The sequence below is a fragment of the Erpetoichthys calabaricus genome, chromosome 10, assembly GCF_900747795.2.
Source record: "Erpetoichthys calabaricus chromosome 10, fErpCal1.3, whole genome shotgun sequence".
Taxonomy (NCBI): Eukaryota; Metazoa; Chordata; class Cladistia; order Polypteriformes; family Polypteridae; genus Erpetoichthys; species Erpetoichthys calabaricus.
In genome coordinates, this window is record NC_041403.2 from 73869118 (window position 1) to 73882947 (window position 13830).

The following is a 13830-nucleotide window of genomic DNA, read 5'->3' on the forward strand; positions in this document are numbered from 1 at the left end:
CAGCACATCAAATACTTTGTGTTAAGTGTTCCCCGACCCAGTCGTTAATCACTACGCTTCTTAAACTGACTTCCTCCGCACTAAGAGCAGGCGCCTGCAGCAATCACCGCACAGAATCCATTCACTTCATGATATTCCTGCTCTCTACCAAAACCCCAGTTCCTATCTTTCCTTTTTCTTTCTCCACATTACCAATCACCACACGATAAACGTCTTTATGAAATTAAAACTAGTTATTAACTTAGCCGACGGAGTGTTCAGAACTTTAAAAATATCTTCGTTATACATGTTTAATTATGGCATCCATTCAGAGTTGCACCCATCTCTGAACGAGTCGCCAGCACAGGATGAATACAAGCAAAACATACACTAGCAAGTACAAAAACAAGTACAGTGATCCCTCGCTATATCGCGCTTCGCCTTTCGCGGCTTCACTCCATCGCGGATTTTATATGTAAGCATATTTAAATATATATCGCGGATTTTTCGCTGCTTCGCGGGTTTCTATGGACAATAGGTCTTTTAATTTCTGGTACATGCTTCCTCAGTTGGTTTGCCCAGTTGATTTCATACAAGGGACGCTATTGGCAGATGGCTGAGAAGCTACCCAACTTACTTTCTCTCTCTCTCTCTCTCTCTTGCGCTGACGTAGGGGGGTGTGAGCAGGGGGGCTGTTCGCACACCTAGACGATAGGGACGTTGCTACCTTCTGTGTGCAGCTGCTTCCCGAAGGACATGCTGCACGGTGCTTCGCATACTTAAAAGCTCAAAGGGCACGTATTGATTTTTTTATCTGTCTCTCTCTCTCTCTCTCTCTCTGCTCCTGACGGAGGGGGTGTGAGCTGCCGCCTTCAACAGCTTTGTGCCGCGGTGCTTCGCATACTTAAAAGCAAACAGCCCTATTGATTTGTTTGCTCCTTTGAAGAGGAAGATATGTTTGCATTCTTTTAATTGTGAGACTGAACTGTCATCTCTGTCTTGTCATGGAGCACAGTTTAAACTTTTGAAAAAGAGACAAATGTTTGTTTGCAGTGTTTGAATAACGTTCCTGTCTCTCTACAACCTCCTGTGTTTCTGCGCAAATCTGTGACCCAAGCATGACAATATAAAAATAACCATATAAACATATGGTTTCTACTTCGCGGATTTTCTTATTTCGCGGGTGGCTCTGGAAAGCAATCCCCGCGATGGAGGAGGGATTACTGTACAACTTGGCTTGCAGTATTATCCAGTAGTATAGAAACAGTATTTACACATCTGACCTTTTAAAACTAAAGTATCTCCAGGCGACGGACGTGACTCCTTTTTTTCGGCAAAATTTCTTCTGTTCATCATGTTCAACTTTTAGTTCAGTTTCAGAATGCTCTCTGTCCATTTTCACCGCGCGGCATACCTATGATACCGCCCAATATTTGGTGGTGTAGCAGTGAAAAAGAGCCCTAGTGCAACAAATCTGTGTTTAGCGGTGTAGCAGTGAAAAAGGTCCCCACTTGAACAGTTTCCCGCTGCGCCATGTTCCGAACGTCGTTTAGGCAATTTAAACCGGTGTTGCGGTATAAGAAAAATCCATATCATAAAAAAAATAAAAAACGGTTTTCGGTATGAACCGGTATACCGCCCAGCACTAGTACGCGCCAACGATTTCCACATGTGTTCAATCTCTCCCTGTGCATTCCCTGTGCAGCGAGCGAGAGAGCGAGCCCAAGCAGGGGTGTTTTGGCCAACACTCTGTGGGGGAGAAGGAAGCGGTCGCTCCAGCTGAGCAATCAAGGAGCTGGAGTGACCAGAAGTAGTAAGTAAACATCTAGTTTACTATTACACTGTGCATTCTATGGTATAATTAACTATTTTTGTACTTAAAAATCTTCAAAAAAATATATATTTGGAACGGATTAATTGTATTTACATACAATCATATGGGGGATATTACTTCGGGTCACAACCAAATCGGGTTGCGACCAGAGTTTTGGAATGAATTACAGTCGTGACCCGAGGTTCCACTGTACTGTGATACAACTTCAGTAACATCAGAGAAACATTGAACCATAAGAGCTAATTTTTTTTAACACTGTAGGAATACAGTAATCCCTCACTATATCGCGCTTCGCCTTTCGCGGCTTCACTCCATCGCGGATTTTATATGTAAGCATATTTAAATATATATCGCGGATTTTTCGCTGCTTCGCGGGTTTCTGCGGACAATGGGTCTTTTAATTTCTGGTACATGCTTCCTCAGTTGGTTTGCCCAGTTGATTTCATACAAGGGACGCTATTGGCAGATGGCTGAGAAGCTACCCAGCTTACTTTTCTCTGTCTCTCTTGCACTGACTTTCTCTGATCCTGACGTAGGGGGTGTGAGCAGGGGGCTGTTCGCACACCTAGACGATACGGACGCTCGTCTAAAAATGCTGAAAGATTATCTTCACGTTGCTATCTTTTGTGCAGCTGCTTCCTGAAACGACATGCTGCCTGGTGCTTTGCATATTTAAAAGCTCGAAGGGCACGTATTGATTTTTGATTGAAAAACAAACTCTGTCTGTCTCTCTCTCTTTGTCTGCTCCTGACGGAGGGGGTGTGAGCTGCCACCTTCAACAGCTTTGTGCCGCGGTGCTTCGCATACTTAAAAGCAGCCCTATTGATTTGTTTGCTTTTCTCTATCTCTGTGACAGCCTGTGCTCCTGACACGCACTCCTTTGAAGAGGAAGATATGTTTGCATTCTTTTAATTGTGAGACAGAACTGTCATCTCTGTCTTGTCATGGAGCACAGTTTAAACTTTTGAAAAAGAGACAAATGTTTGTTTGCAGTGTTTGAATAACGTTCCTGTCTCTCTACAACCTCCTGTGTTTCTGCGCAAATCTGTGACCCAAGCATGACAATATAAAAATAACTATATAAACATATGGTTTCTACTTCGCGGATTTTCTTATTTCGCGGGTGGCTCTGGAACGCAACCCCCCCGATGGATGAGGGATTACTGTATTAGAAAAGAATGTGATTTTTTTTTTAAGTTTCCCTTTACATAAGGAAAAAGATCTTTCCTAATTTACAGAGATTATTCTTTTATTCATGTTTCTCTTTTTAGTTGCTAGGTATGAATACAGTACATATACGAGGAAACTAGTGATTTGTCATGGCTAAAATCTCACCAAAAGGCCATTTGACACATCTGTATTTTCTTGGCATGTAATTAACATAAATAGGAAAGTTATGGGATGCTAAAAGTTACATTAAAATATGCTACTATTAAAAGGCTAAAAACAAAAAGTAGTAATCACATCAAGAAAAAGAAACCATTGTCATTAACATGAACAATGAATCATTTCAAAAGATATATCTATTTCATGCATCTGGTCTCTCCTGATCATGAATGCAGAAGCACAACATGCTGAAAGTATGCATAAAGCTTTATTTACAATGACATATGCAAAGAAAAATACATCTAGCCTATACATTTGTGAGGTAACAATCTCATTAGACAAAAATTTTTTTTAAAAAATATGAAAAATTAAGTTATTTGTATGAATTATACAGCTGCAAGATAAAAAGATATTTTATATCTGCAGTACATTTAGCCTTATGTCATTATTGGTATACTTCTTCTGTTAAATAAAGGTTGCCTGTTATCTTTTTGGTTTTAGGTGAGATTGTAACTACAGTATCTTTTCTTTGTTTGTTGCATCACTTGCTCCTTTACAGTGTCTATTATTTTGAAAAGAGGCGATCATCTTGCCTTTGTATGTAAGCTTCTTCCTCACAAGAACTTCATTAAATAATGTTGCACAGCTCAAGCAATTATGTGCACATTACGTCAAGATGTAATGCGACATTATGACTTGCATTAGCAACAGCCAAACTTTAGTCTTAGTTCTGTAACGCCAGTATTGAAGGAAACTCATTACTGTGTGCAATAAAGTTAGTACGAAAGAAAGCAGTAAACATTCCTGTCAGTCACTTCCATAAACTGATAGGGAAAGGAAACGAAAACTCAAATTAGTGGACTTTTGCCAATGAAATTAGTCTTCAAAGTCTTGAAATCAAAAGTTAAAACCAAAAAAACAGAAACCTTTTCAGTTCACCTAACATAACGGCAGTGACAGATATCCACTTTATTAAAAGGACAAGCATCTGTGTGTGTGTGTCTGTGTATCTGTATGTCTGTCCGGTTTCTATGCCTTTGTTTTATGCCATTTGGTATGGGATTCGTAAAAGCAATGGTAATGTTTGTGATGCGCCATCTGTTGGAATGAAAAAAATACATCCATTGTATTACTACATGCATTAAAAATACATGCCAATAAATGGTGCACTGCAAACATTAATGCTGAATACTTTCAACAAACAGTAACTACTGGACAGACAGAAATCAGTTTATCTTCCTTCTTAATAAAAGGACAGGTGTCTGTGTGTGTGTATCTGTGTGTCTGTCCAGTTGCCACTAATGGGAAGAAAATTTTAAAATAGGCAAAACATGTACAGTGATCCCTCGCTATATCGCGCTTCGCCTTTCGCGGCTTCACTCTATCGCGGATTTTATATGTAAGCATATTTAAATATATATCGCGGATTTCTTGCTGGTTCGCGGATTTCTGAGGACAATGGGTCTTTTAATTTCTGGTACATGCTTCCTCAGTTGGTTTGCCCAGTTGATTTCATACAAGGGACGCTATTGGCAGATGGCTGAGAAGCTACCCAACTTACTTTTCTTTCTCTCTCTCTTGCGCTGACTATCTGTGATCCTGACGTAGGGGGTGTGAGCAGGGGGGCTGTTCGCACACCTAGACGATACGGACGCTCGTCTAAAAATGCTGAAAGATTATCTTCACATTGCTACCTTCTGTGTGCAGCTTTTAAGTATGCTGCACGGTGCTTCGCATACTTAAAAGTTCAAAGGGCACATATTGATTTTTGACTTTGTTTTTCTCTCTCTCTCTCTCTCTCCCTGCTCCTGACGGAGGGGGTGTGAGCTGCCGCCTTCAACAGCTTTGTACCGCAAGCCAAACAGCCCTATTGATTTGTTTGCTTTCCTCTCTGTTTCCTTTGAAGAGGAAGATATGTTTGCATTCTTTTAATTGTGAGACTGAACTGTCATCTCTGTCTTGTCATGGAGCACAGTTTAAACTTTTGAAAAAGAGACAAATGTTTGTTTGCAGTGTTTGAATAACGTTCCTGTCTCTCTACAACCTCCTGTGTTTCTGCGCAAATCTGTGACCCAAGCATGACAATATAAAAATAACTATATAAACATATGGTTTCTACTTCGCGGATTTTCTTATTTCGCGGGTGGCTCTGGAACGCAACCCCCGCGATGGAGGAGGGATTACTGTACATGAAGGATAAAATAATTAAAAATAATGATAAAACTACTAAATAAGGATCTAAAAATAAGAAAACTGGTCTTATCAGTTTATTTTGTTGTCAAACATTATACTCCAACAACAGCAGCATAGCAGCAAATTTTTTGCATCCACTCAGTCCTTGTGAACAAGGTTTATAGCTGTAATGTTAATGACTTATAATTTCCCATGGTCTGAAATGGAAGAGTAAACATGAATATAAATCGACATATACACTAGGAAGCCAAATCTTCGACAAAACTAGGTTAGAGGTGCTAAGCCAGGCCAATGTTGTAGCGGCCACTGATGCATTTTCCTAGTGATGTCATGTCAAAAAGGAAGTGGAAAAAATGGGCAGCTCTTGTCAAAGAGGAAAAGGTCACCACAAGGGAAAGGGATTGAGTGCATATTATTATACCAGACCAAATGGACAACACCCATTTATAAAAATAAAAAAAAAAAAGGGCTACATTGATTACCAAGATTTCAACCCATCTTAGACACGTAGCACAGCTAATGTATATATATATCTCAAGGCTATCAAATGATATTAACCATTGACAAATATTGTCTTTAACACAGACAAGGAAAAAACATAGTGGGATAACATATATTGTATTCCATTGAAATCATAGTATCATACCTAACCAAGAGGCCATTTTCTACAGCACTCAAAAAGTAGCCCTTTTGTTTAGGCGCTGAGGAGCAAACAGCACACATACAAGGTAAAATTTAATAAACAATATATAATATTCATTTTTCACAGAAAATAAGCCAAGACAGGTGACAAGCTTGACATACTATTACAGCAAATAGAAAGCCACAAAATGAGAAAACCTGGACTTGGCATGTAACAAAATACTTTTATTTATACCAGATTCCTAAACATCACACATGGCGTATTTAACTTTAAGAACTGCTGTTATATCTAATTTGTCTGCTAATACCCTTGGTTGTATTTCAGTAAATACAATCATGACATTTCAAAATGAAAAAAGACTAAGCATGTAGTCAACTCTTCGATTATCTTTAATTTAATTTCAGTTATATTCACAAGTAGAAAAAAATTACTCAGCTAACAGAGACAGACTCAATTCCAAATATTGGCTCAAATCATGTATTTCTGACTGTTCAAATTAATTTTGAGAGAGACTTAAATACAATGAGCGCACAGATACCTATCCTAAATGTTCCCCGCATGCACAAAATCAATAAAAACAAATTTGTCAGACAGATGCTACCTAATAGACGCCCATGAACATTAATGTAGAATATCTGTGAATTTGTCCGCTTAAAATGAAAGGAAAAATAGCTGTTGCTTTGAGTGCAATTATTACTAATGGGAGTAGGCTATGGAGTATTTAGGTAAAAAACAGATGTTTGACAAATTCAAGGGGGACATTCAATTGCTTATATTTTTGTCTGAAGCACATCATTTGTCTTGAAAAATCTGTACCAATTGGTCTGTATTTGCTGGTGACAGTCACCACAAATACTAAGTTTTATATTTTGCTTTCATTTAATTGGCATGCTGAGTCACTACTCTAATCCATCATGATTTTCAATGCAGACATAAGACACGGGTCACATAAATATTCACATAAAATATGTTGACGAGTGTAAATTTCCAGGTAATTCTAATTCAAGTGTTCAAACATAGGTTACATTTGTGTTGCATGCAACTGTATAGGATTTAGTATCACTTACAAAAGAGGTTGAAAAACTCCTGAAAAGTTTTAATTCTATGTGGTTTTTTGGCTATTCACGCTTTTCTAATAAGATCAAAACTCTGTCAGATAAGACTAAAAAAAATGGAATTGAACTACAGTGTAAAAATAGCTTATGATGGTACAATAGAGCATTAATATTAACAAATGATCAGCTGCATGTGCCCTAGTAGATTTGTGCCAGGGTTAAAGTTAGTTCATACGCAGGGTGCACTGGTTTTAATCACTGGCAGTAGATTTTTTTTTTTTTTTTAAAACACTACAGGGGTTCAAAAAAGCACTTCACACTTGACCATGTAATTACCCCAGGGTGGCACAATGGAAAGTTCATAGACAGTTGCAACACAGTGCAAGTACAAGGTATTCTCCTGGTCAGAGCCACTACATAAAAGAGTATATCCCAGTTAGCAGCACATTCACTGTGCAGTGGACATGTTTTTATGAATTCCACCCACTTTATTCTTCATAGCATGTTTCACATCTTCTGAAGTTGTGAGGGAGCAGAACAAATAACTGAAGAATGATGGTGTGTTACTTGTTGGTCAAAAATACAAGTGGGAATTTCACTGTACTCTGTTCATAATACTACTACTATTACTAGTAAAATGGATTTGACCTGTGTTTTTCATAAGCCAATTCTCAACCACAAAATTCTCCCACCATGTATAATTTTCTATTAAAATTATACATACATTGGTAATGAATCACAACATAAACATACATATGTGATGTGAAATAGCATGAATGTAAAGGAGAAGGTAAGATGGGGATAAGCAGGTATAACTCTAAATATAAAGCACTCAGACCCTCTCAGTGTGAAGCACACTATATGAAAAACATTGATTCAAACAGATGACAACATTAAGCAGCTGCCTGTTTGTCGGTGGATTTATTTAAAAGCACTTGAAATGTTACCATTAAAACAGCAAAGATACCAATTTTTCCAGTTTGCAGTTAAATCAGTGTGCTACAGTATATAAAAGATCCTTACAATTTTCAACAGTGTTTTATAATCATTTTTTTGCCATTAAAGTTCTAAAAACAGGGTGTGACACATGAGTGAATTTGACATAAATGTGATTACCTTCAGATGACTGCTAAGCAATGCATTATACTTCATATCAGCACAGTATTTTTACGAATAAGCATCACGCTCCAGTAATAACAAACATAAGCGGCAAAGTACCATTAACATGGTACCCTGAGTAGAAATTCAGATTAACACAAACTACATACCAGTGAACCTGGGGAAATCAGAGTTAATACTGGATACTGAGTTATGGGATTAAAGAAATATTGAGTAACAGCTTCAAATAAGACATTAACATTGTTTTTGAAAAATATATTAGCCTTTTGCATGTTTGATTGCTTCTACAGTGTGTGTTACTTCCTTTTACATTATGCTAAAATTAACCCTGTATAGCAGTTTGCAAACCATCTCTTTGTTCAATGTGTCACAAGAAATATATACACTAAAATGTTTGGTATTTTCGCCTATCACCAGTGCTGCTAAAAGTCAAAACTAATACAATTCATTATTTGTTTAAGAAATTACTTTATAAGCCTGTCTTGGTTTTCTTTGATATCAAAGGAAACATACATCCATGTATAAAAGGAAACCCAAAAACATCTACATTTCTAACTTCATGTATATAGCAAGCAGAATGTTAACCCTCATTAAGTCATTGAAAAAGTGTTTTTCTTCTTCATCATCTTCTTCCTCTTGTCTTTTTCCTGGATGAAAATCTCCTGAATACAATATTCCACAAATCAAGCAAGAGACTGAAAATATTATACCTCCATACATAAATGACCTGTAATTTTACGAATAAGAGTAGTTGGGAACAATTATTTTATTATAAAGATCACATTTGAATCTAAACCTGAACAACACTTGCCACAAATTACAAGTTAATATCATTAATGGTTACCCATTTAAAGAAACTTAAGAATACTGCAGAAGATTTACTAGTAATGTCATAAAATGTCAATATAAACAGAAACAAACAGCAGCTATCTTAAATGTGCCCCAAAACAGTCATATCTTACCAGAAATAAAGCAAATTCAAACCAACAAAAAACAATGTTTAGAAACCAAAACTAATGATGAGATGGAATTCTCACAATTTCAGATAACTACTCCAAGTAATACTTTATTTCACTGAAAACTTCAAAACAGGGTTAAAAGACTTAAATAGTAAGTGATTTTTACTGACTTAAATATCAATTCATGTATTTTTATTTTACTAATAACTTTTTCTTGAAAATTACCCTTACCCAATGAATAATACCCTAAAAAGGAAAAACTTGCCAAGAATATAAAAATGTAGTTTTGTTCTTGGGGAAGTGAAATCATTCTCTTGTATATCTTTATGTGTCTTTTGCATAGTATAACATTAAATTATCAAAAACAAGAGAGTAACATTATTGCTGTAGGGACAAAAAAAATAAAAATATTGATTGAAGGAGGAAAATAAAGATTTACACCAATTGCCTAAAACTTTAAAATACAGGAAAATACATGTGAATGCAAGGTTAACAAGCATTAACACCAATCCTCAATACAATTTAGAGTGCTTTTGTTATGAAATGTGGATGTCAGCAGCCAAGAACCTTTAAAAAGCAATAAATAAATTCCCATTAGACTAATGATGAAGATTAAAAAGTGATATTCCCACATTAATAAGCATGTGATGCTTAAAGTGTGAAGCACATGAGGAAGTCAAGATCAACTTCAAGCCTAAAGACACAAAATGTCTGCTGAAAATATTTATGCAGTTCCATTTTCATGCCCTAGAGGGGAGTCTCTTCAATACTCCAGTTTTACTACTACTACCATTACATCTTCACACAGTACAAAACTTTCACAGTAGTTCTACTGCCACACTGCAAAGATTTCACATTAAAAGAAAAAGTAATGTGGGTTTTTGTACACATTCCATTAAAACATCTAGTACCCCAAAATAAATAAAATAAAAATGTCCATTAAACTTTAAAATCATATGGTAACAGGAATTTTTCCATTAACTGAAAAATGATGGGAATATAGGCGGAGGTTTATCTCTTTGTAAAAACAGGCATTGCAGCCCCACAAAATGCACTTCATTTATGAGATACACAAACTTGAGATTATGAGCAGTAAGCCAATAAGGAGAAGCTAGCACTTCACCACAAAAATCTGCAGGTGATAGAAACAGCACAGCATGTCTTCCAAGGCAGTCAATGACAGAAAACATCAAATAACACTAAACACAAAGGTCCTGTACCCCAAATTACAACACACTACTTGGTCAGAATTATATTTTACAAAAAAAGCAATGATAGTACTCCAAGTGTGATAATGAAGAAAATTCAAAGGAACTAAAACAATTATTCAGACTAATTTCAAAATGGTAAGTTAATTAAAATGAAAACATGTGAATATGGCATCTTCTGCAAAGCAATCATTGGCTTTCCATGATTTATTCAGAAAGTTTGTTTGCCTATCTTTAGTGAAAAACATCAAACAGAACATTTCATAATATCCACTAAAATTTACTTATGGCAAACAAAAGTTACTACTTATTTTTTTCTCTATTTCTAATAATTATCTCTATGATTGTCACTTTTGAAGTCAGGCAGTAAAACAGCTGACAATGTGTGGAATCCAAGAAATAATAAATGGTTAAAGAGTTTGCATTTACTTTTTATAGATAAAACAAACAGAATATTCTATTCAAGCATATATTCTCATTACCTGACACTTTCTAAATTTCAACAATACATACACATGTTTTGGTTCTGTAGTTTATGCTTAGGGTCTATGGGTCAGATTATGCAGGAAAGTACCACTTATGGGATAGTGAAATGTGCACAACTCCTTGCCATAGAATCTGTGAAAGGTGAACACAAAGCAACAAACTTCCTTTTGAATAACTTACCCCTCTTTTCAGATTAAAAAACGTCTGTGAGAATTGACTGGAGCCATATTCTTAAAAGGAAGTGCTGGTATTAAACACATACACACACACACACAGAGCAACAAAGAAGGCTGCCCGATACGTGATAGTGGGTGTTATTTGCTGGTAAAAAAAATATTCATTATGTTATTTTAAAGAATAAAAATGTCTGATATATAATTTTGCTCATTCAGTCTTTGGTCTATCAGAAATGTAAAAAATTCCAGGAACTGCATATATATATCTTAAATTACTGTCCACATTTGGACATTAAAATTAAATAAAACACTAATGGAACATTTTCAGCATTAAATTCCTAAATTCTTTACAGTTTGTATTCACCACAACCCAAAACTGCTAACTTTCGTAACTATAGTAGTACTGAACTAATGTTAGTGGGTTTGCTTAACCAGTAAAAACAACAGACAACGTGCTGGTAATCAGAAAACACTGAGGTCAAAGGTATGTGGCCTTCCAAAAAAGAAATGGAAACACCATTTCACTAGTAATTTTACTCAAATGCAGTTCACCAAATGTTTCATCTTTAGAGAACACATCATCTGCAGTCACAAAAAAAAAAAAGCCTTTCTGAGGACCCCACCTTCCTGGTGACACAAACTGGCTTTTCATCAATTATTGTTTACTACTACATGAACACATGAACTGAGGTGCAGAATACAAATCAAATGATATTTTTGACTTATAGGCGTTCCTCTCTTTTCAATTAAGCTGTTTTGCTGCAAAGCCTCCTTAAATGTAAAATGGCTGCCTGTCATGAAAGAAAACAGCCCCATGAGATCATATTCTGGCAATTAAGGAAAATGGGAGCTTCATTTCCTTCTGTACTGTACTACATTGTACTTCAGAACCAGTTTCTGTTGCATTTAATATACAGTACAGGTAAAATACTCAAAAATATATTGTAAATCAAATATTCAGCATCCAGTGGCCTTTCAAGAAAAAAAAAATAACTGCAGTGTTTTAAATTTGCTTGGTAATGTTTCATATTAATGGACCATCCCAACTAAATGATTAGGATGGAGGTGTGCTCATTGCACTAATCCAATACATTACTGTTGGTTTATATTTAAAAGTTGTACCATCTGGTAGTTTTTATTTATTTTAAGGTCTGAAAGGTCTAGGTGATGAATCAAACAAAAGAGATTAATTATACTAAGTGTTCAGCTGTGCTGCAATTGCTAAATAGGAGTGAGGCATCCCACTCAAATGAAGACCAAAGACATAGATCCAAATCAAGCTGACAGTTTTTACCCCACTCTATCCTATTTTGTTAGTTTTACACTGATATCTCTAAACTATGGTCCATCAAATGTCAAGTTAAGATTGCATTCAGATGGATATCAACACACAAGTGTCTGTTAAACCCCAAATTAATTTAAAGATACACTCAAGGTGTCAGATCAGAGGTGAGAGGGTGTGAGTGACTTTTATGGATGGGTCAAGTTCAGGACCTGCCCTGTCAAACCCTACGCCTGAAGGAAGGATGCACAGGTAGTTTTGAAATGTTCATTGGCAAACACCACCCCACCAACACCTTTTTATGCTCACACCATTGCTATTCCATCGAGATGCCCGTGTCCATGTGCAAATGCCAAACCAAAAAAGTCAGAACACTCAAACTGGTGCCCACATTCCTGTGGTGGTCGTGATGCTGCTGCGCTTTTCTCTCAAGCTTTTTTTTTTTTTTTTTTTTTTTTTTTTTTAAGCCCTAACCAAAAAGTTTCTCGCAAGCCGGTTCCTGGACACGAGTGGGATGGCCCATATCCGCCGATCGGCCTGAGGCATGGGGAATGGGGTCGGTGAGGAGACCTTCCTTCCACCCAAGCCGCCAGACATGTCGTTTGCTCCTTCTCTGGTGCTGTTGTTGTGTGCCGCCGTGTCCATTAAAGCCCCATACCAAAGCAAGGAGTCAACCGAAGAGGGACGCGGTCTACTGGAAGAACGCCGATAGGAACCCCAACATCTCAAATTGCTCTAGTATAATTGCGAACCTACCTTTCCTCTTCGGAAAATGTAAACAGTATGGTTATTAATCGTTACACTTGATTATTGTTCGCTTTCGTCCTCCATCCATTTCACAGCCGCCATTTTGCCTGCTATTCTGCAGGCTTGCTCATTATTGGTACAGGGACATCCACAAATACAAGCCGAGTGCCAAATGTCTCTTCCATCCTCGGAGCTGACACCTTGGGATATCTTAGTAAAGTTATTCTAATTCTGATTAACTTTTTCCTTAACTACCTTATCCATATTTTCTTCACGTTATTGTTTAGCCTCTTTTGTTGCGCCTTTAGTAACTTGACACCCCCATTTCGAAAAAGTGGAGCCTTCCTGACAGACAGCAGGAAAATTCTTGGTTTAAAGTGGCAGCTTGGAAGACTGGAAACATGGTGGCAGCTTAAAGCTCTCCTATCGATTTTTAACTGATCTCCAAATATATGATTCATTCACCTGCCCTTAAATCACCAGATGAATCATGTTTGCAAACAGTTGTACAGTTCTTGTGTTGGGAAAAACTGTATTAAATTATCTCAATACCTTACAAGCCTTTTCAAGTTACAATTATTTTCCACCATTCTGAGGTCTATATACATGCTAAAATTAAAAAAAAAAATTTAAATGCATTTCCAAGTTGTTAACCTGTGTAGCTATTTCAATGATTTTTCATTATTGTCTAAAAGGATTAATATATATCAGCAGATAAAATATTAAGGCCAGAATCAATGCAAGATGAGTAAGAGAAAAAAAAGATTTCTCTGAACTGTATTGTTTTGATTGTATGTTCCTTTCTGTTGTCCGGACACAACAT

General features: G+C 36.7%; 1 protein-coding gene across 3 annotated transcripts in view; it reads right to left on the reverse strand.

The window, feature by feature from the left end:
- The window catches only part of znf644b (zinc finger protein 644b), a 127763-nt gene extending 114504 nt beyond the window's left edge, over positions 1-13259 (reverse strand). Inside the window, exon 1 of one of the 3 annotated variants that reach the window (XM_028811430.2) lies at positions 13017-13259. The gene's annotated coding sequence lies outside the window, so the exon portion shown is untranslated. The remainder of the gene's footprint in view (positions 1-13016) is intronic. The other 2 variants (XM_028811424.2, XM_028811426.2) reach the window with 2 other exon arrangements.
- Positions 13260-13830: the final 571 nt, after the last annotated feature.